This window comes from Arvicanthis niloticus, chromosome 12 (assembly GCF_011762505.2).
Source record: "Arvicanthis niloticus isolate mArvNil1 chromosome 12, mArvNil1.pat.X, whole genome shotgun sequence".
In the NCBI taxonomy this organism is placed as follows: domain Eukaryota; kingdom Metazoa; phylum Chordata; class Mammalia; order Rodentia; family Muridae; genus Arvicanthis; species Arvicanthis niloticus.
In genome coordinates, this window is record NC_047669.1 from 68544159 (window position 1) to 68571909 (window position 27751).

The following is a 27751-nucleotide window of genomic DNA, read 5'->3' on the forward strand; positions in this document are numbered from 1 at the left end:
CCAGTGAAATCTGGAGGGTTGTTTGAGACTGTATGAAACAACCCTTGACCTTCCAATACTATAAAATCTAGAAGAAATAAATTTAAATTCTTAAAAACATGTGACATATAAAAGTTAAAACAGGAGAATGTAAAAGTAATCACGAAATCTTCAGCTCTTACCTCCAAGTACCTGCCTTCCCTAGATGATGGTTTACAAGCTATAAGATGACACACACCCTTTTCTCCTATTGGTTTTTGGTGATGGTGTTTTATCACAGCAAATCAAACCCCAAATCACACAGGTGGAAAGGAAAAGGTATTGGAGTACATATGACTTCTCTATCGTCCTTCATGTGTTCCTCCATTCCTTCCCTCACACCTTATTTCTTCCTAGGCACTCTGTTGCAACTGTTTACAAGACTGAATTAATGAGTTCTACAGTGGCAACAAATGAATAGATCTGAGCTTGTAACCAATTCAATGATCCCAGTAGAAATATTGGAGAGTCATTCTTCATAGTCTGTCATTTATCAATCACTGCTGCCCTGTTACTCAAGTTCTATTAAAGGCTTTGAAGCTACATGCACACTATTATATCACAACACTGTAGGAAGAGATAAGGTAGGAGGAGTAAGGAGAGAAAGAGGAGAAAAGGAGGAAGAGATGAGAGAGAGATTGGGGGGGGAACATGGAGGCAGATATTCACGTGTCTCCCGAAGTCAAAGGTAGTTAGTATATCTAGGTTGGGTATTGGGTTACACCTCTGATTGGGTAGGCATCTTGTTATTGATCACCAAATATATAAGCTTTTGGATAATCTAAGCGTTTAGAGTCTCATTTGTACTGAGCCCCCGAGTAGTTGGCTGGATGGGATGGAATGGGCAATACCCAGCCTTGTGGAGAGAGTGTGGAAGATTGGCAGAGCCATCTCCCACAGTGGCATCTTGTGGGTGGCAGGGCTGGTGTTTCAGGCTGGCCATTTCTAGCTGTGGTGCTCATGTAGCCTCTGGCCATGGAACATGGCAGCTGAGCTAGGCAGAGTCATCACAGCTTAGATAGTCGGCTTGACCAGCGGGCGTTTTAAAATAACACCAGCAACACAGCACTATTGGAGATGTTGAAACATATAAAAGTTTTAATTTGGCATTGCTAAATGTCCCTGATTTCAAAAGAATTTTGAGTGGAAATGTATTAATTTACATATATATACATATATATGTATATAATTCTATCAGGTATTTCAAGTAAACTTGTGTCAGCTAAGTTGTATATGGTTTCATTAACATATATTTCATAGGAATTATAATTGGGAAAGAAGATCTGATTATTAAATTTTACATAAAAAATAATACAATCCATTAATTGTACTCAAAATCACTTAATATAAATTTGGGCTTTTGTAATGTTAAGTACTATAAGAATAAAAGGGTATTGTTAAATAAAATTGTACATAAAGAGTATGTACATTGTTAATACTCTGCTATTCTAAATTTCATTTGTTGTATATTATGCAATGATATTTTAATTAGTTATATAAGACTTTTTCCTAGTAAGTTATTACAATCAAATATTTTCTTCAGAAATGCTTGTTTCTACTTTTTTCTATTCTTTTAAAAATAAATATATTACTTTTTTCTATAAAGAGTCTAGTCTCTTCCATGATCAAGCATGAGAAGTAATTATTATTTTAGCCTCATTAAGAGGATCAAATGTTATCAACACTTTTCAAAATTCCCTAGACAGTTCAGTAAACACGCACTAAGAAAAAGCTGAGAAGGTAAGTTGTTACATAAAATGTCCGAATTAAAAAAAAAAATTGATGGGCTGGTGAGACAGCACAGCAGTTAAGAACACTGACTGCTCTTCAGGAGGCCATGAGTTCAAATCTCAGCAACCACATGGTGGCTCACAGTCATCCGTAATGAGATCTGACACACTCATGTGAGTGAGCGGGGGCTGGAACAAGAGGGAGAAGGGGAAAGGGGAAAAAATAAAGGAAATTTGATGTATAACACCATCTGTTCTTTGATCACTGCTCCTATTGCATGTTAAATTCTAGTTGCTAATTTCCCCTTGCTTTTACTCACACTTGAAAGGTAAAGCTGATTAACAATCCATGGAGTGTACTAGTACATGTGAACATGCTTATGCATGCGTGAGTATACAGACACAAGTGATGTATGCTAAAGTTATGTTTTTAGTTTTCACTTCAGATACAAAGGTGTAAACAAATAAATAAAATTGATCCACAGCTCTCAGACCAGAATGATATTTAACTTTTTTTGCATGATAATACTGTACTGTCTCTGCACAAAATGCCTTTTTATGCTTACGATATTAAAATGGAGAAAAAGTGACCATATTTTGTTACCAGCCACATTAGAAAAAAGTAAAAACAGAATAATACAACAGTTGCTGAAAACATTTCTGCAAACTTACCAAGAAAAAAGGAACCACCAAAAACTAGGACTATATCATGTATGTACTTGAACTGTTAGTTCTCTAGCTCACTTTAGGAATGAAACTGTAGCCAAATGTCTGAGAATTGGGCCCTGGAGACTCTACTCACTCTCTCTTGTCAAATAAAAATATGAAAAATGATGGACAATCTTTACATGTCCTTCCAAAAAAAATGATACACTTTAGTTCTGTGTTTAGTGAACCTAAAAGTTTGGGATAGAATGGAGTTAGGAGTGAGAAATTTTGGGGAAAAAATCAGTGTAATTCTTCACAATCTTATGGAGTATTTTGGAAAAAAATGTGCTAATCTTTGTCCAGATGACACCTTTTTTTTTCAATAAGTGGGCTGACTCTATGCATAATTGCTACCTCACGATCAAAACATTTGTTGCTAGAACGTGTAATGAAGGGGTCTCTAGTTATATTTCTGTTGCTGTGATAAAATACTCTGACCAGCAGCAACTTATAATGCAAAGCCGTTTTAAGTGTCCTACAACTTAGAGGTCACAGTCCTTCAGTCAGGAAAGTTATGGCTGGAACTCAAGAACTTGGTGAAGAAGCAATGGAGGAGTACTCCTTGCTGGCTCATCCAATATTACACTCGCCTAGCTTTCTTATTCAACCCAGGACCATCTTCCCACCGAGAACTGTTTGCATTAGTTCACAGTCAAGACAACAGCCATAGCCAAGTCCACAGGCCAATCTGATCTAGACAATCCCTTCATTAAGACTTTTCGTTTAGATAACTCTAGCCTGAATCAAGTTGACAGCCTGGTGCTAAGTAAGATGGGAGAGAAATCATCCTTTGTTTACCTAATTCTCATAGGTCCAAATCCTAAGAACTTTTATGTGCCAGTCATTTGTACATGGTAGAGAAAAGAGGAATAGAAATAAATTGCACTGCCCATTTCTCCCTTGTGTCTTCACCGGCTTGGTTTCCTGTCTATCCTTACATGTTCTCTGACAGCTATACTGAACTACTACCCTGAATATTTTGTCCTCGTTACACTTATTTTTATTGATACTACTTTCATACTTACTCTATGTTCCTCGACTCAGTTTGTGTAGTTTCGCCAGAACTCTTTCTTTGCCCTTCCTGTTCCAGGTCAGTAAGCCAATCTTCATTCCCCTTGGCACATAGTAATAACTATTGATCTGTGTGTCTGTCAAATAGGGAAAAGATTGCTCCTTTGACTTCTCATTGCTCTACACTTCCTATTTAGTTCAGTACATGACATGAGGTAGCTGTTCGGTTGAGTGAATATTAGAGTTCTTTGGTTAGTATATGAAAACTCCTGATCTACTTTCTGTGAACACATAATGCAAAGCAACCTCATTGTTCTCCCTCTGTTCTGCCTCTGAGATCCCTTTTGTTTACTTCCTCCATCAACACCGAAACTCACATCTCACCTCCTAGAATGGGACACATTTCAAAAAGAGAAAGTGGAATGCTTGAATTGTAACTGAAAGTATTACTGATCCTCCTCTGATCCCATAAGCCAAGAGCTGGATGGACTTGATACAGCAACGTCATGTTCCACTAAAGCTTCAGTTGACTAACCCAGTGAAAACAATCTAGGTTAGAATTCTATCCTACAGAGCATGTTAAGTAGCAACGTATCCCTCAGTATAATACAACACACATAATCAGAAGTTTGAAGACAAGGAACCACAATATGATCAGGAGAATAAGTCTTACTATTACCACAATGATTCACTATAACTTTTATATCTGACCACCACATGTTTGAGGGGTATATTCCCAAAAGAAGCAACACTCCTTCAAGTCACACAGTAATGTTCTGTTTCATTAAAGACTGCAGTTTTTTTTCCTCATATGACTCAAGTCATACTGAAATTGAGTTTTTGCTCTACCACTGGAACCAGTAAATCTATGAATGGAACCCAGGAGATTTCCTGAAGTGCTTCTTAATAGGTTCTTACCGAAATTCCTGGGCAATAGACACAAATAGCAACCCAGTGAAAACAGGACCATGGCTATAGACTAAGAAGAGCTCAGCACTTACCACCCATCCAAAAAGCTGCCAGACGTAAAATAAAATGGTCCAGGAAATTGAAAAGGAAATTACTCAAATTAGGTGTGATGACTCCTATTGGAAACTGGAGCTGAAGCAAAACATGTAATGCTAATTTTCATTTTCTACTTCCTATTCTCCTTCTGTTCAGTGCCTTTTCTGAGAACCCTGGGATTTTACTTTCAAGTCTCTCATGGGCAACAAGCTCTTTCACCGTGTAAAATCAGTAGGGTTCAAATAATGAGAATTCCTATAGATTATGAGAAGGAGAAAAGAGTGACATTAAAGTATATATATATATATATATATATATATATATATATATATATATACTGAGTTAACTGAAATTATGGGAAGCACAAAGCATAGCTTCTAAAACTTAGCCAATTTATAGAGACCGCTGAACACCTGGACAGCACCTATACTACCGAACGTTGGAGCATCAGATCTTCAACCTTCTGGCCCAGAATCATCTGACAGACCTTAGTGATGCAGAGTTATTAAGGGCTGATTACTTTGTCTAGGCAGATATAATCAGTTGACTATTCTGCAAGTGTGTCCTTTTCTGGACAGTAATTTGTCTGTAGATGGAAAGAGGCAATTCTTGCCTAGTGGCTGACTCACTGCAACTGGAGTAACTCCAAGGATGCTCAATTTCTTCTTAGAATCCAAGACAGGAAGCTGTCAGGAGCAGACAGGTCTCTAATCAAAATGAACATTAATGTGGAAATGCATTTCTAAGAGACACAAGCTCACAGCAGATTTTCTGGTCTTCAACCTTTTACAATCTTTTACCTCCAAGATGTTTTCTAATCCTTAGGTACACAATTTGTATTGTTACATGTACCGCTTGGGATTGGGCTCTTCATGATCCATTCATCTCTGCATTCTGAGCAGCTATGATTTCCTGTAACTATCTCCTTTTGCTGCAAACACAAACACCTCAGACAAAGGGTCTGACCCACACTTCTTTGCGGGTATAAATATAAATTTAGAATACAGTTAGGAATTACTCTGATTTAGTAAAGTGGTAGATTCTTTTCTAAGGTCCATTCCCTCAGTAGTCCTGGGTACTTGGCTTTGCTTATGCCATGTGTGGTCTTTGTTGGGAGCCGACTTTTAGCAGAAAGCGGCTAGATTATCTTTGCAGCCATCTGGAACCATATACCCAGATAAAAGATTTGGTTTTCAATAGCCTACAACAGCTGAAGCACACTCTGATATCCCACATATTTTGTTTTGCTGTTTACTGCCCCCAGCTGCAAGGCGCACGTGGTAGCCACGCCTGCAAGGCATGAGGTTCACATGCTGTCCACGTGCTATCCAGGCCATATATGCCTGTAAGGCGCACGTGGTATCCACGCCTGCAAGGCGCATGGTGCACATGCTATCCACGCTATAGACGCCTGTAAGGCTTACATCATATCAACACCTGCAAGGCACATGGTATCCACACGCCTACAAGGCACGTGGCAAAAGCGTATAAATACCTCAGAATTCCCTTCAATAAAGGAGACTTGAGACTTGAGACTGAATCACACCCTGTCTTGTCTCCATTCTTTGCATCTCCTGCCCCTGCAGCCCCACTCTCTCTCTTGACCAGAGCACTTAGCCCCAAAGCGTTGAGGCAGAGTAAAGGCCACAACAGATCTTCCTCTTATTGAGTCTGTTCTAAGTACAAATAGACAGCTGTTGGTTTTAAATGTCAAAGAAATGACATAAATATCTAAGTGTAATTATTGGGTGTTTCGGGATATCTTACCATACTTTTTGTTACTGAGGTGCATAGGTGTCACTGCCGCGCAGGACTATTGATTGCTTCCCTCTCTTGGCAACTTGAAAAGTTTGACTTCGGGAAGGATGATTCAGACATCATATTATTCCTCAAAGCACTGTATTTTGAAAAGATCATAAATCACAGAAAATATATTTTAAATTCTAAATAGAATATTTTTCATTTAAATGTGAAAACAGATTTTTAAAAGAAACATTTTAGACTATGATACTGTAGTATCCATGAGTCTTTTCTGCAAAATAAAAATGTCACAACCAAAAGACACAAAATAACAAGTAGGAAAGAATGTATGGATCTGAAAATGACTCCCTGACTATATATAAATTATAAGAAAATCTACCAGAGACATTCTGAGAAGAAAGAGGCATGACAGGATTACCACCCTTACTCCTGGGATCTCTTGTGTGCCCACTATGGTTTCAGATAGTTATGACCATCTCATTATAGTGATCCAAAATTAGCCTTCTAGACATTTCCATGAGAACACTGAACACCTAAACTATATTTAACCAGTGGGCATACATCACTGTTTGATCCTTTGAATGCAAGATAACATGATTGACATAATGAGAGGGTGATAAGCAGACAACACTGCAGACTTTTATATAGATATGGAGGCAGAAAGAGAAAAACATAGAAGGCAACCAAGGTCATGTGCTTGTGAATCACATGCTCAATGAAAGCCTTATAGAAAAGAAAAACAGCGTGTGATACTTACAGACTCAACCTGCAATCTACTATGGGATTTTTCACCATTTGACCTTTGAGAAGCTTCACATTCCCACATCTATAATAGATGATTGAAACATTTAAAAATTAACTAAACTGTGTGATTCAACCTTGTCCCGCACTATTAGTCAATGCAACAAATGACAAAGATATTATTATAGAAACATTAATTCCCAGAAATGACATGCTTACAAATAGTAACTCAGTTAATTAATTTCTTTGAATCATGAGATTTAAGGGATTCAGCAAGCATGAAGAGGAAAAACATGAGAGTCAGTAAAATATTAACTTCAGGGCTAGACTAGGAATGACACTTTTAACACTCTCTCATGCTTCATTAATCAGTAACCGTTTCTATCCACACAAATCTTGGAACCAGTTGAAAACCTGATAACATTCTGGAAATTCAGATTACAAATACGAAAGTTATGCTCTCCTTTGTGGCAATAGTCAATACCTAAAATACCTAAAAGCAACAAATGTCATGACAAAGATTGTCAACTTGAGCACAAATAGAATGTAAAATTTTTCATAAACAATTTTTTATATTTAGTTGATTGTTACTTTTATTCTTTACTGGGAAGTTCTCTCTTCATGATTTAATTTAGTGCTTTATATAAACAGCTATAGTAACAATTGAAGAAGGGTCACAGGCTTTTGAAAATATATGACCATTTATATATTTCCTCTAGAAATTCTATAGCAAACAGCCTATTATTTAAGATATGGAACAGTTGATGATATCACAAGCTGCCATCAAAAATTAATGTTTCTTGAGCAAAACTTCTCTCATGAGAAGTTTCTCTCTGTTCATCAATGAGAGAGGTTTGCTATTATTCTAGCACTCTCTAGGGTGGTAGGCGACTTTAGGGAGATGCTGTACCTGCTAAAATCTCACAGATAAAAGAAAATTGAAGTGTATCTTCCTCAAATAGTAAGGACCCAAAACTGGAGATTTGAAATGATGTGTAATCCTAGAATGATTTCTCATATATCACCAAAACAAAACTATTCTATTAAGACAAAAGTTCACATAAATGTAAGTATAGAGAAGTATGTACATAAACACACAAAGGAAAAGTAAATTTAGTTGAGATGATTATAACTAAATAGTGGGGTTATAAGTAACTATTCAATTGTTGAGTTTACTCTTTTATATCCAATTATAAATTTCTTTTTAAAAAAATATATTTATTTTTATATATGCGAGTATACTGTGACTGTCTTCAGACACACAAGAAGAAGGCATCGGATCCCACTACTGAGGGTTATAAGATACCATGAGTCTTCACCATGTGAAAGAGTAAGGAGAGGAGGAGAAGAAGGAGAGGAGAAGCTAGGTGATGAGAGAGAGAGAAAGAGAGAGAAAGAGAGGGGGGCATGGAGGCAGATGTTCAAGTGTCTCTACCAGTCAAAGATAGTTGATATATCTAGGTTGGATATTGGGTTACACTTTTGATTGAGCATTACCAAACTTATAAAGCCTTTGATTAACATTTTTAAAAATTGTATAAAAGCAAAAAGGAAAAGGGGGCATGGGATAGGGGTTTTCTAGGGAGGGAAAATGGGGAAAGGGGATGGCATCTGAAATGTAAATAAAATATCCAATAAAAAATAAATTTAAAAAAGACACCATGTGGTTGCTGGGAATTGAGCTCAGAACCTCTGGAAGAGCAGTCAGTGCTCTTAACCACTGAGCCATCTCTCTAGCCCTTGTAAATTTCTAAAAATGAACATTTGCTGTTTTGAAAATTAGTTTAGTTGGAAATTTCAATCAGTCTCTTCTGATACAATAAACAATTGGAATACAATTGTATAATGATGTCAATATAAGATTATAATGTAAGAAAAAACAGTTTATATATCTATCAATAAGTCTAATTACATTTTTTTTCAGAAATTGAGGGATTCTTGAGAAGTTTTCTGATTTAGAAACATTGCCCCTAACTAGATTCTGTACTCAAGAATTTTGTTCTCAAGCTGGGAATATTGTTAAAAAAAATCTTTGAGTATTACTTGATTAGACAAAAAGCCAGAGTTCCAAGAGCATCACGTTGTCTTGAGATTTAAGTATGATAGGTACTTTAAACTCATTACCTGACAGAATAAATGGCGTCGATACAATCTAACCATTTATAATACATAATATCTATCAGAAAAGGAATTAGTGGCATTTTAATTTTATCCTAGATATGTCTTCAATTTACTACAGTCTCTGAATATAGCTGTTTAAGTTGTGTGCTTGACCTCCACTTCCTACTGAAATTCTGGTTCGCTGACACCCACTACCCTTGATGATGGTACTATAGCTATGGACAATTATTTTTCCCAACTTCCTTGTTTCATTTATAGTTGGTATTTTAATTATATCCCTTAACTTTTTTGTATATGCACATTTAAATATGAAAAAACATTAAATTAAAGCTGTTGAAAACAATTGAGTATTACACAATTTAAACAATTGTTATCTCTCTTAAGTGTGAATAAGACAGATATAAAAGTTAGAGAAAATAATTTTTTAAAGAGATGTGGTGAATATTTCAAAAAAATCCAGCATCATCTAGACATAATGAGTCTGTTACAAATATGAACCCATAGAGACTATGACAGAACACAGAAGACCTTCACAGGGTTAAACCAAACAAAATCTCAGCACTGAAAGGAGAGGTAGACACAGAGTCCCACCGCTAATTAAGTATCTATTTGCAATTAATGCCTATTCGGAAAAGGAATATCAGTTTCCTTGGATGGAGCATCACTGGTTTTACCTACCACAACCCAGAGCAGGATCCATGACCAGGCTAGTTACACAACATAGGAGTCAGATGTCTGCTTCCACCATATGAGTTTCAGGAATCAAACTTTTATTCTCCTCCCTGGTAGCAAGCATCTTAACCAATTATATCATCTCACTAGCATGCAATTTTTATTCTCTAAACAGTATTTCTGTAAATGAATATTTCTGTGTAACAAATATCACAGAATTCAACATGAAGAAGAAATTAATATACCTATTCTGTCAATCCATTTTCTCTGAAAATAAACTTATGAGTGAAAAGATATATTCAGTGTCATGGAAGGAAGGAAGCCAGTCACTTTTGTTTAGGAACCCTCATTATGAGCATAAAATTGGGTCTAAACATCAGTGTTCTTCTATTTCAAATAGGAACCAGAAGGTGTGAGTGAGAAGAATGCACATGAAAGAGCTGGCGGGATGTCGGATGACGTAGCAGACAAACGATCAGAATGCACAAAAGAGAACACAGGGAGGTGGGGAGATGTTGCAGACAAATGATCAGAACAAAAGTGTACATCTCTCCAGATGCTACAAGAAAGAGCTCTGGCTCACATGAATGACTGCATTACACCATAAACTGAGGAGTTCTTCATATAGAGTATGTGTGTTCTGAGATGCCAGCGAGTGCATTAAGATATCTTGGCTCTAACTATGGCCTCTGTAAATGTCAGCACATTTATCATGCTGTTTAGGCACCATACTACTTAAATCACAGCAAAAGATTTATTTCTTTCCATTTGTGTTTGGGGTCAAAAGCATCTCCAAAACTACATCCCCTAGTTTCAAGTTACTTTGTTTATCTCGGCCTTAACCGACATATGGTACTTTTCAGTCCCAATCAAGAAAAATAATCTAAATTAAATTAATTAATGATTTATGAAATGTAAACTCATTAAGTTTATTGATGACTATATCATTAAAGACCAATCTGGGTAAAAGGACAACATACAGAGTAAAATTTGGCTTTGAGGAAGTATAAAGATTGAGCTACGTTCTCAAGTCATCTAATAGCTTATTAGAAGTATGACAAAACAAATACATGAGAATATGATTACCATACTTTCCAAGTTTTCAGGAAATCTATTAATATAGCATATTTTGAACAAAAAACTGTAGTCATTACTCATTTCAAAGACAACATATGTATTGCTATAGTTATTGAATGATCTCACATTAGTAAAGTTAATCTGTTGAATTTGAGCTATTACTAAATTTGTTAACATTACAATCAATATTTTGTTTGTCTAGATCCCAACCTGTGCTCTAAGACCAACTAGAAGAGTGAATTCTCTTCCATTTGACTTTAAAAATACAAGTTTAATAACTTAAGGAAAATCTCCTAATTAGCAATGATTTGTTTTTATGTCTTTAGGAGTAGTTTGATATAGACACAATTAACTAGTCAATTAACTTAAAAATTTCTGAGTGAATGGAATTTCAAGTACATTAAAAACTTCCTCAAGTCCCATTAGTTATGCAATGGGACTTGTAGTAATGCAAACACCATAGATTATCTTCAAAGAAAGTAAAATAATTAGGAAAGTTTAAATTTATATGTAAGGCAAGACCATACTTAGGTCAAAATCAGACTCGATTCTTTAAAGAAGGTGATGACCAGGGATGGTTTATGTTTGTGGAGATAATCAGGAATGGTTGTGAGGTGATGTCTGTAAAGGTTCAAGGATGTTAGGTGGTGAGGCATCACCAAATCTCCCATTTGTAAACATGTGGAACACTAAATCACAGAGTGATCTTTACAAGTCAAAGTAAATAATGAAGGGCTAGAGACATGGCTCAGCAGTTAAGAACACTGACTGATCTTCCAGAGGTCCTGAGTTCAATTCCCAGCAATTACATGGTGGCTCATAACCATCTGTAATGGGATCTGATGCCAATGGGATGTGTCTAAAGAAAGTGTACGCACATATACACAATAAATAAAAATCTAAAAAGAAAAAAATCAATAATGAGAACAGAGGAAAAAGAATGCTATGCTTATATGTCAGTGGATGTGTGTGAACACTGCTGTGTCACCAGTTAACAAGATACATGCGCGTCCTAAATTTACTTTTTTATTGTTTCATAAAGAAAAACCACAGGCTGTTTTTATGGTGTTTTGGAAAAGGTTAGCCATACAAAAAATGCTGGTTAAATGAAAATATGTTTTCTACTTTACCATACATTCGTTGGACTACATTTCATGCATAATTCTACTCTAGCAAATTCTATATGCTAAACTAAGTAATTTCCTCAAAACCTTAGCTGCTTCTTCCGCGTCTATAGCATGGCTTTCATGCGTAGCACTAGCTGTGTGTTACAAATCTAGGGTTGCTGTTCTCATTGTCATGAGTTTTCTACAATATGATGATATGTCATGAATTTGATTTTCCCCACAGTGTGTTGGACTATTCACTTTCCCAGAAACAAAAGTACCATGATGAAGCAAACATGGGGGAGGGAATTTCATTTATCTGCTCTGCCTTCCGTGTTGGTTCTGTTGTTGTCTACGAACAGCAATACTGTCTTCTGGAATGTTTTCATTTGCATCACTAACATGTTATGGACAGGCTGACATATTACTGAGTATACTTTACATCTCTGGAGCCTCATTCATTTTGCCTGCTATGCAGATGTGCTGCTTTGCATGACTGATTCTCACGTCTACAACTGTGTATTGACTTCTGAAAAAGAAGGGCATAGTTTTACTCACTGTGTTTTTAAATAACAAGTAAAAAAAAAAAAATCTCTGGATTCAGATGTTATTACACCCAAAGCAGACTATCACATGAGATGTTTAAAATACATACTAGGGTATTTTTTTAATGCAGATACCAAAAACAAAATCCCAAACATAACTTCCCTTATGGGCACCATTCTTGTGATCCTTATGATTAAAGTCATTAATGTGTGCAATACAATAAATATAATAAATGTCATGGACATATTGAGTGTTCTCTCATTTACCAATACTGTGGCCCATATGCTCATGTTCAAAATCATTGGTAAATAAGAAAGGAAAGAACTTTTGTTCTCATAGATCTTTTTTTTAAATTTTTTATTAGGAATTTTCTTTATTTACATTTCAAATGTTATTCCCTTTCCTGTTTTCCCCTCTGAAACCCCCTATTCCATCCCCCTCCCCCTGTTCACCAACCCACCCACTCCCTGCTTCTCCTTCTTGGCATTCCCTCACAGGATGAAGGGCCTCTCCTACCACTGATGCCCAACAAGGCCAACCTCTGCTACATATGCAGCTGGAGCCATGAGTGTGAGTCACTCCATGTGTATTCTTTGGTTGGTGGTTTAGTCCCTGGGAGCTCTGGGAGTTCTGGTTGGTTCATATTGTTGTTCTAACTATGGGACTGCGAACCCCTTCAACTCCTTAGGCCCTTTCTCTAACTCCTCCATCCAGGACCCTGTGCTCAGTTCAATCGTGGCGACAAGCATCCACATCTGTATTTGTTAGGCTCTAGCAGAGCCCTCAGGAGACAGCTATAACAGGCTCCGCATCTTTGTATGGTCAATGTAAAGGGGCATAGCCAGACAGTTATGAGACAGCCAATCAGCTATGAGACAGCCAACAGCTGTGAGACAGTCAACCAACAAGGCTCAGACTTTTCATTTCTGTCCCTGACATGAGCTCCTGCAACATAGCACTAACTGACTTAATATGAAAATCAGGTAGGTTTTTAAAATCTTAAGATGGCACAAGAAAGAAATACACTGTAAATCTCTATCTAGTCTAACCATCTCTCCATATTTTGCTTCCTGACTTAATTACTTAAACACAGGAATTTAAGATACCAACAAGTAGAAAAGTATATAAAACCTTACTACCAAAATGCCTCCACCTAAACATTTGAAATGCCTATTATGGAAATTCATGATAACTCACACCTGCTTACACTGATAAGTGCATAACTATGTTTGTTCTGTATGAATATAGACACCAAATTTTACATATGAAAATACATATAAACCAGAATAAAACACAAAAGCCAGATATTAATATTGTTCAATGTTACCACATTTAAATTTTTTATCTATTGTTTATTTATGTTTCTGGGCACTAAACCCAGGTCCTTGTACATACTGGCCAAGACTGCTACCAGGGAGTTATACCCTTGGTCCCAGGACATTTAAACTTTAAAATGTTTAAAACATGGATATTCCTTTTATGTAGTAAGGAAATAGTATTCTGAGCTCAGAAATAGTCAGTCTTTCTGAAATGGCACTTCAAAGAAAATAAATTAAAACTTAATTATAACTTATGAGAGATGACTACACAATGAAAAATGTAGGATAAACATAGGAAATGGCCATCAAATATATAAAGCAAGACTTGTGGTTTTGACCTATTCAACCATAAAAGAGAATTGAGAATTTTCACGACACTGAACATGTTTTTGGATCCAAAGAATGAATCAATTTACATGTAAGCCACAGTAATGACTCATTTCATATAACAATGAATTATGTTCTGGTATGGAGCCCACAGCAACAGGGGTTGTCTTATCTTGTGAACTTTGTTAAATGAAAGGTTCTGTATGATAAATGTTATAACCAGTCTTGCTCCAGAGAAAAATCAATCCTGAACTCAAAGACACTGTTGTTTGGGGATTGTTGGTTGTGGGTTGTATTTAAGTAGGACTTAAACTGCTCTTCAATCTTAGTACGCTTTTTGTAATGTTTTCGGTTGATATCCAGAGAGATGAAGCTTGGAGAAAATAAAGGGCCTCAGAGCTTATCAAAGTTAACTCACATTCTTTGGGGATTAAAGAGGTAATGTTCAAAAGAAAGAAGAAGAAGCAGAAGGAGAAGGAGGAGGAGGAGGAGGAGGAGGAGGAGGAGGAGGAGGAGGAGGAGGAGGAGGAGGAGGAGGAGGAGGAGGAGGAGGAGAAAGAAGGAGAAGGAGAAGGAGAAGGAGAAGGAGAAGGAGAAGGAGAAGGAGAAGGAGAAGGAGAAGGAGAAGGAGAAGGAGAAGGAGAAGGAGAAGAAGATATGTGGTACTAAAATTAGGCAGAACAAAACGTAATAAACTAAATTTTAGCAAAGCTAAGCAAATTTTATTATTAATGTGATTTCATAAACAATGGCTAAGTGTGTTCATTAAAGCTAGCCTTACTCATAAGAAGTTACTTTTGCATATCATTGTTTATCTGCTCTGTTTATAGAGTTTTTCAATCATACAGGGTATAAATCGATAAAGTTAATAGACAGGATAAAGAAAATATTAAGCCAAACGTCGCAGGAGCTGCAACTGCGTCGGAATTAGCTGTAGAAGCTGGTAGCGTCATTGTTCACTTACTAGACCAGACTTGAGAGCTTAATTATTAACCACAAAGTTCTTTTATAGAATCTCAAAAACATGGTCATTCCTGAGAACACTAGGCTGTTTACCACCCTGCTCTCAGGACCGACAAGGTCATGCAGAATCCCATGTGAAGATGGAACATAACCTCCAGGTCCAAGTTCCACAGGTTGAAATGAAGGTATGCTGGCCTGGGAAAGTGATAAGAGGGCAGCTGGGTATTTTATCTTTCCCAGATCCTGCAAAACATCTCTTTGAAGGCTATTCCGCCCTCCTGCAGTCCCTCCCATCCCCCTTCCATTAACAACTGCTCAGTTATCTCAACAGCTTAGCCTGAGTTGAGTGAATTTGCCATGGTGTCCTGAAAGGAAACCAGGCCCTTACAAGTCGCTAATGCATGTTTGCTAACCCTTGACCAGGGCACGTATAAACTCACTTGTAAAGTTTACTCGGGTCCTTCAATTCCTGCGTTACTTCAGCACTCCACCTTGAGCCGTGTATTGCACGGCTCACGTGTCTTCACCCTGTAACCATGAACATCTGGGACACGATCAGAGCCAAAATAAACAGAACAGAACAGATGATCTGTAAGATTATGCTAAACAACGTTTAAACAGATTCAGATGTCTTTCTGAGGAAATACAAAGTACCTACTTAAACCAGTCCTTGTTTATGAGAGGCAGGCAGACAGACAGACAGACAGACAGACAGACAAAGTCATTATTATAGGTACTCAGTTACTCAACACAATTTTATAAATTATTTTTTTTAATAAAGGCATGTTTGCTGCACAAGTCACAGAGCCTGCTTTCTCATTAACTTTCAATATATTGTCTACAGTGGTTTTTTTTTTTTTTTTTTTTTCTGTCTCTTAAGATAAAAGGCCATGTGTTTTAGTAGAGAAAGTTCTGGAAGTGTTTAGTGATCACTGCTATCATTTTGCTCCTGACTCTTATAAAGCCGTGGTTGTCTTTCTGTCATGTTTACTGTAACCAGGTCTGCATGCACAGAACAAAGTGCATAAACACATTGGCAGGGCAGCAAAAGGCTGGCTCTTTCATTTTGTTGCGAGATAAAACAATCCAGACAGAAGTGACGACCAACCCGCCTTGTTTAAAGTGTACGTTTTCTGATGAAAATACTTCCATTAGGTTTCTTACAAAATCAGCTTTTGTCTTTCTTTCCCATCAAAATTGTTGTGTCCTCTAGTTTCAGATGTGCTTTTCGTTAGCAGTGTGTAGTTAGAACTTTTTTCCCCTGTCAACTCTGCAATGCTTTGCCTTTAATGAGTTGCTTGATTTAATGATTTATACTTTATTATCTTTCATCTGGGGATTTGGGGTTTTTGCTCATTTCAGAAATTTTAAATGTTTTCTAAAACAAGTATGCTATTTAATCACCCACCTTTATGCTTTTTTACATTTTTTGTTGTTTTTGTTTGTTTGTTAGATTTTCTTAAAAGATTCTCTTTTGCCTTTTCTTTCTATCATAACATAGCCAGCTACTTTTTGGTGTTTAGAATTAGTGAACTTGCAACCTGTGATGATCGATATTTATTGTTGCTTCTTCCTGGCCAGCTGGGTTTTGCTCACAACATTTAGGATGGTTTTGTACTCAGGGACTTTAAGGTGACATACTCATTGATATGTGAAAATTCATGAAGTTCTTTCAGAACTAGATGAAGTTACCTTCAGGGTGATTTGACTTTTTTTTTTGGGGGGGGGACAATGTCAATCAGAAATTCTTCAAATAAAGTAAAGTAAAAATAAGTTCAAGGGTAACAGAAGATTGTGGTGGTTACAAGGGTTCTGCTCTTAGAGGTACTTAAGGTCATTTTGTGGGGTTCAGGTTATACTTCGGTAGCACTGCATTAGTGGGGTGTTTAAAGCAAGTCTGTTCTTCAAATCTTGCCCTTTCTGCAGCGTGCCCTTGCTACCTGCTTTCTGTCATGAATTAAAACAGCATTCAGCTCTCAACAGACACCATGTAGATACACCAGTGTTGCAAGCTTAAAATTCTTACCGTCTATAGCTAATAGCTGTGATACCAACTTCCATATTTGTAAACTATGCAATCTCTCCATAGTGGAAAGTGGAGTCAAACAGAGTGTATCTTCTTGATGACCTAGCTCATGATAGGAGAGTCTGTAACATATTCCCTGTCTTACGATCCAGGACTTTCCCAATCTCTCTTTAAGACCACCAAATTTGAAGCCCAGGTCTAATTAGCCAAAGCTTTGTAGTTTGGACCAAAGGACCTATGAGAATAACTAAAGTAAGGAAAGAGATAATTTAGGTTTTTTTTTTTTTTTTTTTTTTTAATTTCAGAGGGAACAAACTCTAGTCTTCAGCTCAGCTTGATCTGGTTCTTTGTGAAGCAGATTATCATGACAGTAGGGGTGTTTACCAGAGGGTACTCTCCTCTTATGGACAACAAGAAATAGGGGCAAGAAACAGAGAGGTGAGGGAAGTCCTGGCAAGATAGACCATCTTCCTCTGTCAAGCCATTTATCTTAGAGTTGTCAGAGCCCTCCAAAATAGAGCCGGCAGCCATGAGAAAATAATAGTGATAACTATTAATAGGTTTACTTAGCTTTCTCTTCTCCCTTAGCCTTTCATTCTGTCCAGCTTGACTCCAATTCCTGGGTTCAACCAATGTCCCTCCCTCTGTTTCTTAGGTACTTGTTCTATGGGACTCTGACACCAAGCCTGGCTCAGTTAGCTTTGACACTATAATCGCCATTCTACTGTTGCTGTTTGCCTTATTCCAAATACACATCCCATCTCATTGTATCATCAAACCCTAAGAAATCAATCATTTTCCAGAAAAAATAAATAAATTGCATAAAGCCACGTACATAATCAGGAAGTAAGATTTGAGATCATGACTTATGGCCATGATCTTTTTTGTAAGACTTTATGCACATTAGCTTCTGGAGAGCAATTGTATTAACACATGGGAGGTAGCAAACATGCAGCCAATGCTGATAACATTCAATATTCCAGAAAAGCCGAGTAAATATGTTTTTATTTCCATTTTGTTGTGAAACCATTCTTTGGTTCAGAAAAGGGTTAGCCTCTTCAAAAATTAAGCCTCTGGAAAGTTCGCAAATTTTATATCTACAATCAGAAACATATGGTAAGTTCACTGTAGTCACATAAAGTTGGCTTTTAGCTTTAAGAACTCTAAAAAGTAAATCTGTGTTTCCATTTTACTATTTCATAAATAGAGACCTTTTCCTAACAAAGTTCAACCGTTCCACCCAAAGGAAGAGCCCTGAGTTATCAGCTCAGTAGAATAGCAGTTATGTAGGGAAAGCATGGCTGACCTGTTATTAATGGTAATCAGAAAAATATGTTACACATTATAGAAAAGAGTAGTGAGTTGTAATACTGAAATTATATTTATAAATATAACAACCAGTAATGTGTTAACATTAAAACACATGTACATGCATAATTTAAAAAATAATTTTAAGAACTCGACACCTACCAAAATTATTCAGTCTTTCAAGGGATAAGAAAACTGTAAAGGCAGTATAAAAGTTGAATCAAATTTCCCAAACTTTCCCCCAAATCCTAAAATACCAAGATAGCTAATCTACACTCTGCCATTTGGCTAGCAATTGAATTGCAGTTATTTTGAAATGAATTGTTGTCAACAAATTCATTAGTTTCCCAAGAGTTGGTCAATTGTTTATTTTCCTTTTTAGAAACACATTAATAACACTGACTGACTGAAGTTGGATTGGTATCATGTTGATTGAGATAATTGTTGCTTTTGATAAAATGGCATGGACCTGATCCAAAAGAACATCCCTGAGTCATTCCTTCCTCAGTTAAAGCAGATCTAGACATTTTCATTTGAGACCTTTCTTAAGCAGATACTCTTGCTCTGAACCTCATCCCTTGAATACTAATGTTTAAATAACCCCATGTCTCATAATCTGTAGCCTAACTTCTGTACTTCACTTTCCCTTCAGTTCTGGGACTTCTTCTTTGTACTTCAGCAGCTTTGCCAACTGGTCTATTTACCTTAAAAATAAACACTATGGGGCTTGGAGAGATGGGTCAGCAGCTAAGAACATTTGCTGATTTTGCAGAAGAGTTTGGTTAAGTTCCCAGAACTTGCATGCAGCTGACTGTAACTCCAGTCCCAAGATATCTGACACCCTCTTCTGGCTTGCGTGGGAATCAGATAGCCTGTCTTGCACATATAGACATAAATATATGATAATGTATACCTGAGAATAAAAAATCTCAGATTTCATTTTAAAAATAAAACAAACCAAAAAAAAAAAAAAAAAATGTAGGCCAGTGAGATGACTGGAAGGGGAATATACTTCTGCCAAGTCTGAGAATTCAGGCTTCATCCCTGCTACTCAAGTAGTAGACGGGGAGAATACACTGCTATAAGCAGTCTTCTGGCCTCTATTGCAGGCCTTGTACTTGTACAAACACAAATAGTACTTACAATAATAGTCATAAGAACTTTTGAAGCTTATTTTAAAGAATCTGTCAAGAAAATAAGTGTGATTTTTAGAAAATTCAATACCCAATATTATAGCTTTTATAAATATTATAGCTTTTTTTTAAAAAAAAAAACAGTTTTTATTTTTAAAAGCCACAAATCTGATATGAATCCCTAGAGAAATCAATAACTTCTGGTAATAAATCTAATAATCTCAAAAGATGGTTTGATTTTTTCCCCAGCTTCAGGAATTTTAAGAAAATCTACACTTGCTTTTTCAGTGTTGCTGTTTGTTGTTTTTAAAATAAGTTACCAAATCACTGAGATTGATTTCTGTGTGATGCGCTCTCTCTCTCTCTCTCTCTCTCTCTCTCTCTCTCTCTCTCTCTCTCTCTCTCTCTTTGTGTATGTGTGTGTGTGTGTGTCTAAATGTGATATATGTGGGCATGTTTCCCTGAGATCTGTAAAATTATACTGTAGTGGTTTTATCCTGCCTCATCTCCCTCAAAAAAAAATAGCTATTAACCAAAATTCAGCACTAAGCTTGTGGGTTTTCCTTTCAGTTTCTAGTAACTGAAGTAGGTAGGTAGGCAGGTGCATTTTTATTTTTCAATTTATTTCTGTCAAAATGACAATATAACTATTTTCCACCTGCTGATTTTAGAAGACATAGAGGGCTAATGGATGAAGTCACAAGACTTTGTTTCCATGGTGTGGCCTCAGAGCTCATGGAACTAGGAACTACACATGATTCTTCAGGAGAGCCTCTAGATTGATGGTTCCATTCAACTCTCATTGGGTCTGTTTCTTATCTCCACAAACTCATATTTAACAATGTATATTCTATAAAGAGCATAAAATTGTATACTCTAGAAAAATCATCCACAGAAATGGGGGAAATTTTCATAGTGACTTTCCCCACCAGTATCTTTGACTTTATCCACCCTGTACCTGCTGAGAATCATTTCAAATTTGTCATCATCTTCACAACTAAAATGCTCTACATCCTTTCTAGTCAGTGCTGACAGGATTATTTTTATCTTCAAGTCAATCACTGCTTTCTCAAAACTATCCCATCTGTAACTGTGAAACAATCATGTGTGCACAATCTTGCATTTAAAAAAGCCAAATGAAGAGAGATAGGAATGAAAATATTGCACTCCCTGACCAAAAATTGATGGTGCAGTGAAGCTATGTCTTGTTAGGAAACAGACGTGGGTGAAATCTGTTTTAAATTTAAATGTGATATTGACTGGACATTCAGAATGCAATCTAAGTAGATTAGAGATAATCTTTTATTTTTAAAGTTTGACCAGTTATCTTCATGAAGAGTTCACGAATGTAGCAATGTGTTTATTCTACAGGTTGGGTTTGCATGAAGACCACCTCCGATCATCCAGTCATTTTAGCATTTTGTTGACCTTGTTTTATTCTTTAGATTGGGCCTAGTTTTCTAGCACAACCTAGCCTTGAACCTTAACAGTCATTCTGCCTGAGTGCCTAACATTCTGTGAATAGAGAGGCATACTATGTTGCCTGAGTAAGCTCCTTAAGAAACTTAAATTCTTATTGAATCTAGAGAAATATCTATGATTGAAAAGTTATTCACAAGTGTGTGGTTTTATATCTGGGTCTTCAATTCTATTCCATTGATCAGCATGTCTGTCTCTGTTCCAATACCATGCAGTTTTTATCACTATTGCTCTGTAGTACAGTTTGACGTCAGAGATGGTGATTCCCCTAGCTGTTCTTTTATTGTTAAGAATTGTTTTTGCTATTCTCAGCTTTTGCCTTTCCAGATGAATTTGAGAATTGCTCTTTCCACATTCTGACAAATTGTGTTGGGATTTTGATGGAGATTGCATTTAATCTGTAGATTGCTTTTGGTAGGATGGCCATTTTTACTATATTAATTCTTCCAATCCATGAGCATGGAATATCTCTACATTTTCTGAGATCTTCTTTGACTTCTTTCTTGAGAGACTTGAAGTTATTGTCATACAGGTCTTTAACTTGTTTGGTTAGAGTTACTCCAAGATATTTTATATTATTTGGGGCTATTGTGAAAGGTGTCATTTCCCTAATTTTTTTCTCAGCCTGTTTATCATTTGTATAAAGGAAGACTACTACTTTATTTGAGTTAATTTTATATCCTGTCACTTTGCTTAAGTTGGTTATCAGCTGGAGAAGTTCTCTGGGAGAATTTTTAGAGTCACTTATGTATACTATCATATCATCTGCAAATGGTGATACCTTTATTTCTTCTTTGTCAATTTGTATCCCCTTGATATCTTTTTGTTGTTTTATTGTTCTAGCTAGCACTTCGAGTACTATATTGAATAGATATGGAAACAGTGGGCATCCTTGTCTTGTCCCTGATTTTAGTTGGATTGCTTCAAGTATATTTCCTTTTATTTTGATATTAGCTGTTGGTTTGCAGTAGATTGCTTTTATTATGTTTAGGTATGGGCCTTGAATTCCTGATCTCCCCAATACTTCTAACATGAAGAGGTGTTGTATTTTGTCAAATGTTTTTTTGCATCTAAAGAGATGATCATGTGATTTTTTTTCTTTCAGTGTGTTTATATAGTGGATTACATTAATGGACTTTTGTATATTAAGCCAATCTTGCATCCCTAGGATGAAACCTACTTGGTCATGGTGAATGATGGTTTTGATGTGTTCTTGGATTCAGTTTGCAATAATTTATTGAGTATTTTTGCATTGATATTTATAAGTGAGATTGGTCCGAAGTTCTCTTTTTTTGGTGGGGTCCTTGTGTAGTTTCGGTATCAGAATTATTGTGGCTTCATGGAGGCCCCAGGGAGTTTAGAGGTCAGGTGAGGTGGGGGTTAGGGGGTGGGAACAGCCTCATGGAGACAGGGGGTTGGTTGGAGGTATGGAATGTGGAACAGTCAGAGGATGGATAGAGGGGGAATAAAATCTGGAGTGTAAATAAATAAATAAATAAATAAATAAATAAATAATATAGAAACTTAAAATGAAAAGAAAAAAAAAGCTGTTCACATGGCTGCTTAGTTCTAGCCTTAGCCAAGACTTTACAGAAAGACTAACAATTAATTCAAGTAAAGCTATGGTCTATTATCAGGTCCCTATACTGTTGTTTGCTTACTTCTCCTCTTTAGAAGCCTACATGGCACATTATGGTACCATAAAACTAATCTGTGTGAAGAAAGCCTTCATGACAGATCCAGCTTGCTTCCTCTGGGCCCCATGTCTGAAGTATATTTTTAGTAATAGGACTTACCTTCTTTCTTTGGGGCAAAAAAGTTTTAGTTTGCAATGTTTCAGGAGTCTTTTGGACAATACTGACCAAACAACTCAAAATTGGGTTTCTCGTGACTGGTATTAGTGTTTTTGCTAGCTAGTCTATTGCTTTTGGAGGGATGTAGAGGGAGAAAAGGAAAAGTGGGGCTCTAGTTATTGAGGATAGAGGAAAATAAATATAGAAGAAGGGAGATGGGGAAATAACAGGTTGTCTCAAGTCACAAGGAATCATATTCTTAACTGCTTTTATGTAAGCATACCTATAAAATGTGTAAGTCAGCGCATAAATATGTAGTTTAAATGAGATTCACCAGTTTTGTTTGTTCACTGCACAGGAAGTGATAACTAATAATCAAGAATTTATTATTCAAAGCAATGACAAAGCCAGAAAAAAGAAGTATTATGGAGAAAAGAGAAAACTAGTAATAGATGCCATGATTTCATTCCTAGAAGAACTTATTATTCTAGGAAATAATCTGCATATGGCTAGGGTGTGGTCCATTGTTAAAGATCCCCACAAATGTGAGGATCTGAGTTAATATTCTCAGAATACATGAGAAACCTCAATACTGTAAGCACACGTCTGTAATCCCTGCACTATTAATAAGACAATAGAAGCAAAGGCAGGAGTCTCTCTCTCTCTCTCTCTCTCTCTCTCTCTCTCTCTCTCTCTCTCTCTGTGTGTGTGTGTGTGTGTGTGTGTGTGTGTGTGTGTGTGTGTGTGTGTGATCATCATCAGCTGAGGCTGTCCTCTGACCTCCATGGGTCAGGACACAGGTATCATAAACCTGACAATGTACACATAGGACACGAACATAAGCACAAAACACCACACATACGAACATGTGTACACACACGTGCACACAAATTGACACATACACAAACAGAGACACATACACACAGACACATACACAGATACAGACACATACATGCCACACACAGACACATACCCACACAAAACACAAACAGAAACACACACACACACACTAGCCAGTCTATTCACCTAACCACATTCTTTTTTTGCTTTGATAATGCCTTGATAATAGTCACCTAGTCACTAAATCTGTTTGTTTTAATATTTGTCGCTGTTAATATTTTGCCCTTTCCAAGCCCTGGCTTCCCCTTTTTCTGAAAGGAGAATGTATTATTTCACTGGTAAGTCAGTAGAGACACTGGATTCAGCCTTTCCACTGGGGATCACAATGTGATAACAGGATTCAAGGTCTGGTTTGCACTCTCCTCATTATGAGACTTGTACTGGCATGTAGGGCATGTGCTTGAACAGCTGTAGCATCTATTCATATTTCTCACACATTCAAATCTGCATTCACCACAAAGTTTAGCATCAGTACAGGCAATACTAAACTTTGCCCTTTCTCTGTACACATAATCAGAGTGTCTCTCAGCTCTCATCAGGGAAACCTCTCTGTGCAGTGGATAGTAACTAACAGAACAATTGTGCAACAGGCAGAGCATAAAAAGACTGGAGTGCTCATCCTTAAAGGGAACATACATAACACACCTATTTCTGCCAAGGCTTGGGGTCTTGTAGAACAGTGGGTGGGAAGACTGTAAAAGACAGAGATTGTCAAATAACCTCAAGAAAGCATTTGTGTAAAGTCATTAGGAATTGTTTTAATACTAGGTCCATTTAGCAGAATAATAGTATTGGGTTCTCCCTCTAGGTTCTATATAGCATATCTAGTCATGAATTATTGCCCTCATTAAAAATGGCAGGTATCTGATTCCATCACTTTGAAATGGCTTTCCCATCCAATCTGAAAGTGTCTGGTCACTCCCATTATATTTTGCTGTTACCATACTAGTTACTGTTGTAGCTTACAGAGTTCATGATTGAGTGAGACTAGGGCTTACTTTTCTCCTCCAGCAGTGTGTATAGCACCTTGGAAGCTAGCTGGTAGGAATGAAGCTACCAAGTGATCACCAGTTCAATTTCTAGATGGGAAGAATTACTGTAATGTGAGCATTGCATTCTGTGAACTGAGTCCTGTACTCAATGAAAACGAGAGAGAGAGAGAGAGAGAGAGAGAGAGAGAGAGAGAGAGAGAGAGACAGAGAGACAGAGAGACAGAGCTGAACAAAGAATCCATCACTCTCTGCTTGTAGAAAATGAATCCAATATGACCAGCTGTCTAGAGCTGTGTCTACTGCAATTTCTCTATAATGATGAACTGTGACCCAAAGCTATAAGCTGCAATAAACCCCTTCTCCCTTAAGTAACTATTGCCAGAGTATTTTATCACAGTAACTGGAAATGAAACTCAGACATGTGCGGTGCAGTTGTAATCACAAAGCATGTGCTGTTGCTTGTTTGTGAACTATTCCATGGTGCACACTCAGAAAGTACAGCCTGTTTTTTTTTTTTTTTGCATGATTATTGAACTGATCCTTTTGATATTTATAATTGATGACATGCTAATTGCATAACAAATAAACAGACATTAGAAGCAGAAATTATTCCAGATTTCACAAAAATAGACTCTCAAATTTTATGTAACATTAACGAATATGTTCAGTAAAGGAAAAGAATGAAAATATTGGCTGCGATTAAGTAAAGTGACTTACTGTAAAAATGTTTTCTTTTCTAAAAATATTTTTAAATTATTTCATTATGTCATGCATATGACTTATTTTGCCTGCAGGTATGCAAGTATGTGCACCACATGCATGCCTGGTGACTAAGTATGTGGGAATAGAGAATTAGATTCCCTAAGACTGTTGTTACAGACAGTTGTAAACCACTGTATGGGTACTGAAAATTAAACCTGGGCTCTCTAGAAAAGCAACAAGGACTCTTAACCACTGAGCAAACTCCCCATCACCAAACTTTCCTTTAAAGTTTTAATTTCTGTTGTAAATTAAGTAACTGCACAGACAACAAACACATAAAGGGAGGTGGAGTGCTATGATTTGATTGTGAAATGTCCCACATTGTCTCACGTGTTGGAACACTTAGTCCACAGCTGGTGGCCATGTTGAGGGAGGTCATAGGAGTTAAAGGATATGAAGCCTCACTGGAGAAAGTGGATAACTGAGTGTAGGCCATGAGGTTTTATAGACAGACCCAACATCCTGTTCATTCTCTTTCCTGAGTGCAAATGCCAGCCAGCCTCCTGCCTTTCCTGCCTGAAGATCAATATAGAACATCCCTGCTGCCTATAAAACTTCCTACATGTTTCTTCAAGCAATGTGCTCCCTGTGCTGTGATCACTAGAAACCACTGATGTATGTTTTAAAGCTTTAAAGGTTTATCTTCTCCTAGAATAGTGTGTGCATGGAATAGCCTAGTATGCATCACCATGCTTCTGGGACCTATTCATGTTTCTGCATATATTAATCCATCTGTACATATGTAAACACTGTAGTAGTCTAATTAATATTGCTTTTGGTTTATTTTAGACAGGCTCTCATGCAGCTCAATTGACCCTCATACTAACTATGTAGTTTATGATGATGCTGCTCTTACAACATTTCTTGTAAAGTGTGAATAAGTTTTACATTTAAAGGTGAACTGTCTGCTTGCCTTATCTTTCTAAGTGTTGTGTTTACAGTAGTGCAGCATTTTGCCTAGCTCATTCAGAGTTATCAAACTCAAGGCTTCTTACTACTAATGGAATGACTGACACTTCCCATCACTACATATTCTAAATTTCCTATTTATATATACAGAGATACTTCAACAGAAAATATATAAAATATTTAAATAAATATTTTTTTAAAAAATGGTTTTAATAATTCTAACACCTCTCTGGATGTTTTAACGATACATGGTGAGTTTATGAATTTCAAGAAGGCTGCTTTGCTGAATGTTGATGTGGTAGATATTGCAGATAAAATTACCCATGGCCTGAGGTCAGTATTTCTTTTTTAGTCAAGCTTCAAGATTGGCATATATAGCTTGATCATGCTAGCTCTTTTTGACCTGGGAATACTTTTATTCATGCCCATCATGTTAAAGCTTGTTTGTAACACCACCACCATGTTGGCAGCCAAAGAACATGACTTGAACCTAAAAATGGACCCCCAGACAGGGTTATTAATTTAATAGCCTAGCAAGCCAAGGATGGGTTACCTTGCACAGAGCCTTACCAACCTAAGACATCAGTGCATTGCTTTGGATAATGCATATTTCATGATGGGTAAAGAAGGCATTCTTGTCAGAATGACCTAAGACAGGCTGAGTCTTGTTAATGAAATTTAAAAAAAAAGAGGAGAGGCAGAGAGCCTTCAGGGCTGCTTGGCAAGAATGTGACATGGGTCACAAACAAGGAAATAGGCTGCTTGGTAGGAATATGACATTGGCCAAGGACAAGAAAGTAGGCTTCAGGCAGGAATCTGACATTAGGCTAGAACAAAGAAGTAGTTTCAGGTAAAAATCTAAATCTTAAGCTAGAACAAGGAAGTAGGCTTCAGATGTGAAAATGACTTTGGGCTAGAACAGGGAAGTAGGCTCAGATATTTTGGTCATCCTGATAAGCCCTTAGAAACAGTGATCACAGGAGTGTTCAAGTAATTGGGTTTAATGCCTTGCTTGTTCTTTGACTATTTGTGTTTATTGTCTTGCTTGTTCCTTGACTATTTGCATCTATTGTATTGCTAGACCCTCAGCCTAGAACTGACCTTAACACATGCATGTAATTAAAATGGTATAAAAGCAAAAAGAAGAAGGGGGTTCTATGGAGGAGACATGGGGAAATGGGATGACATCTGAAATGTAAATAAATAAAATATCCAGTAAAAAAATTGTTTCAGTTGCAACTCATAGTAACTAAATTAGTTAGTGTCATGATAAAATACCCAATGAGGGCAAATTAAGAGAGAAAGGATGTATATTCACATGCAGTTCCAGGGTACAGTCTACTG

The 27751-nt window shown here is 36.8% G+C and overlaps 2 long non-coding RNA genes across 4 annotated transcripts in view; one reads left to right on the forward strand and one right to left on the reverse strand.

Moving 5' to 3' along the window:
• Positions 1–15654, reverse strand: part of LOC143444085 (uncharacterized) — a 33054-nt gene extending 17400 nt beyond the window's left edge. For both annotated transcript variants that reach the window (XR_013113636.1, XR_013113635.1), the window contains exons 1-3: positions 15546–15654; positions 6991–7059; positions 6240–6369 (exon numbers count right to left, since the gene is read on the reverse strand). This is a non-coding gene — a long non-coding RNA (uncharacterized LOC143444085). The remainder of the gene's footprint in view (positions 1–6239; positions 6370–6990; positions 7060–15545) is intronic.
• LOC143444084 (uncharacterized) overlaps positions 15111–27751 on the forward strand; it is a 64620-nt gene continuing 51979 nt past the window's right edge. The window contains exon 1 of one of the 2 annotated variants that reach the window (XR_013113633.1): positions 15111–15290. This is a non-coding gene — a long non-coding RNA (uncharacterized LOC143444084). The remainder of the gene's footprint in view (positions 15291–27751) is intronic. The other variant, XR_013113634.1, reaches the window with a different exon arrangement.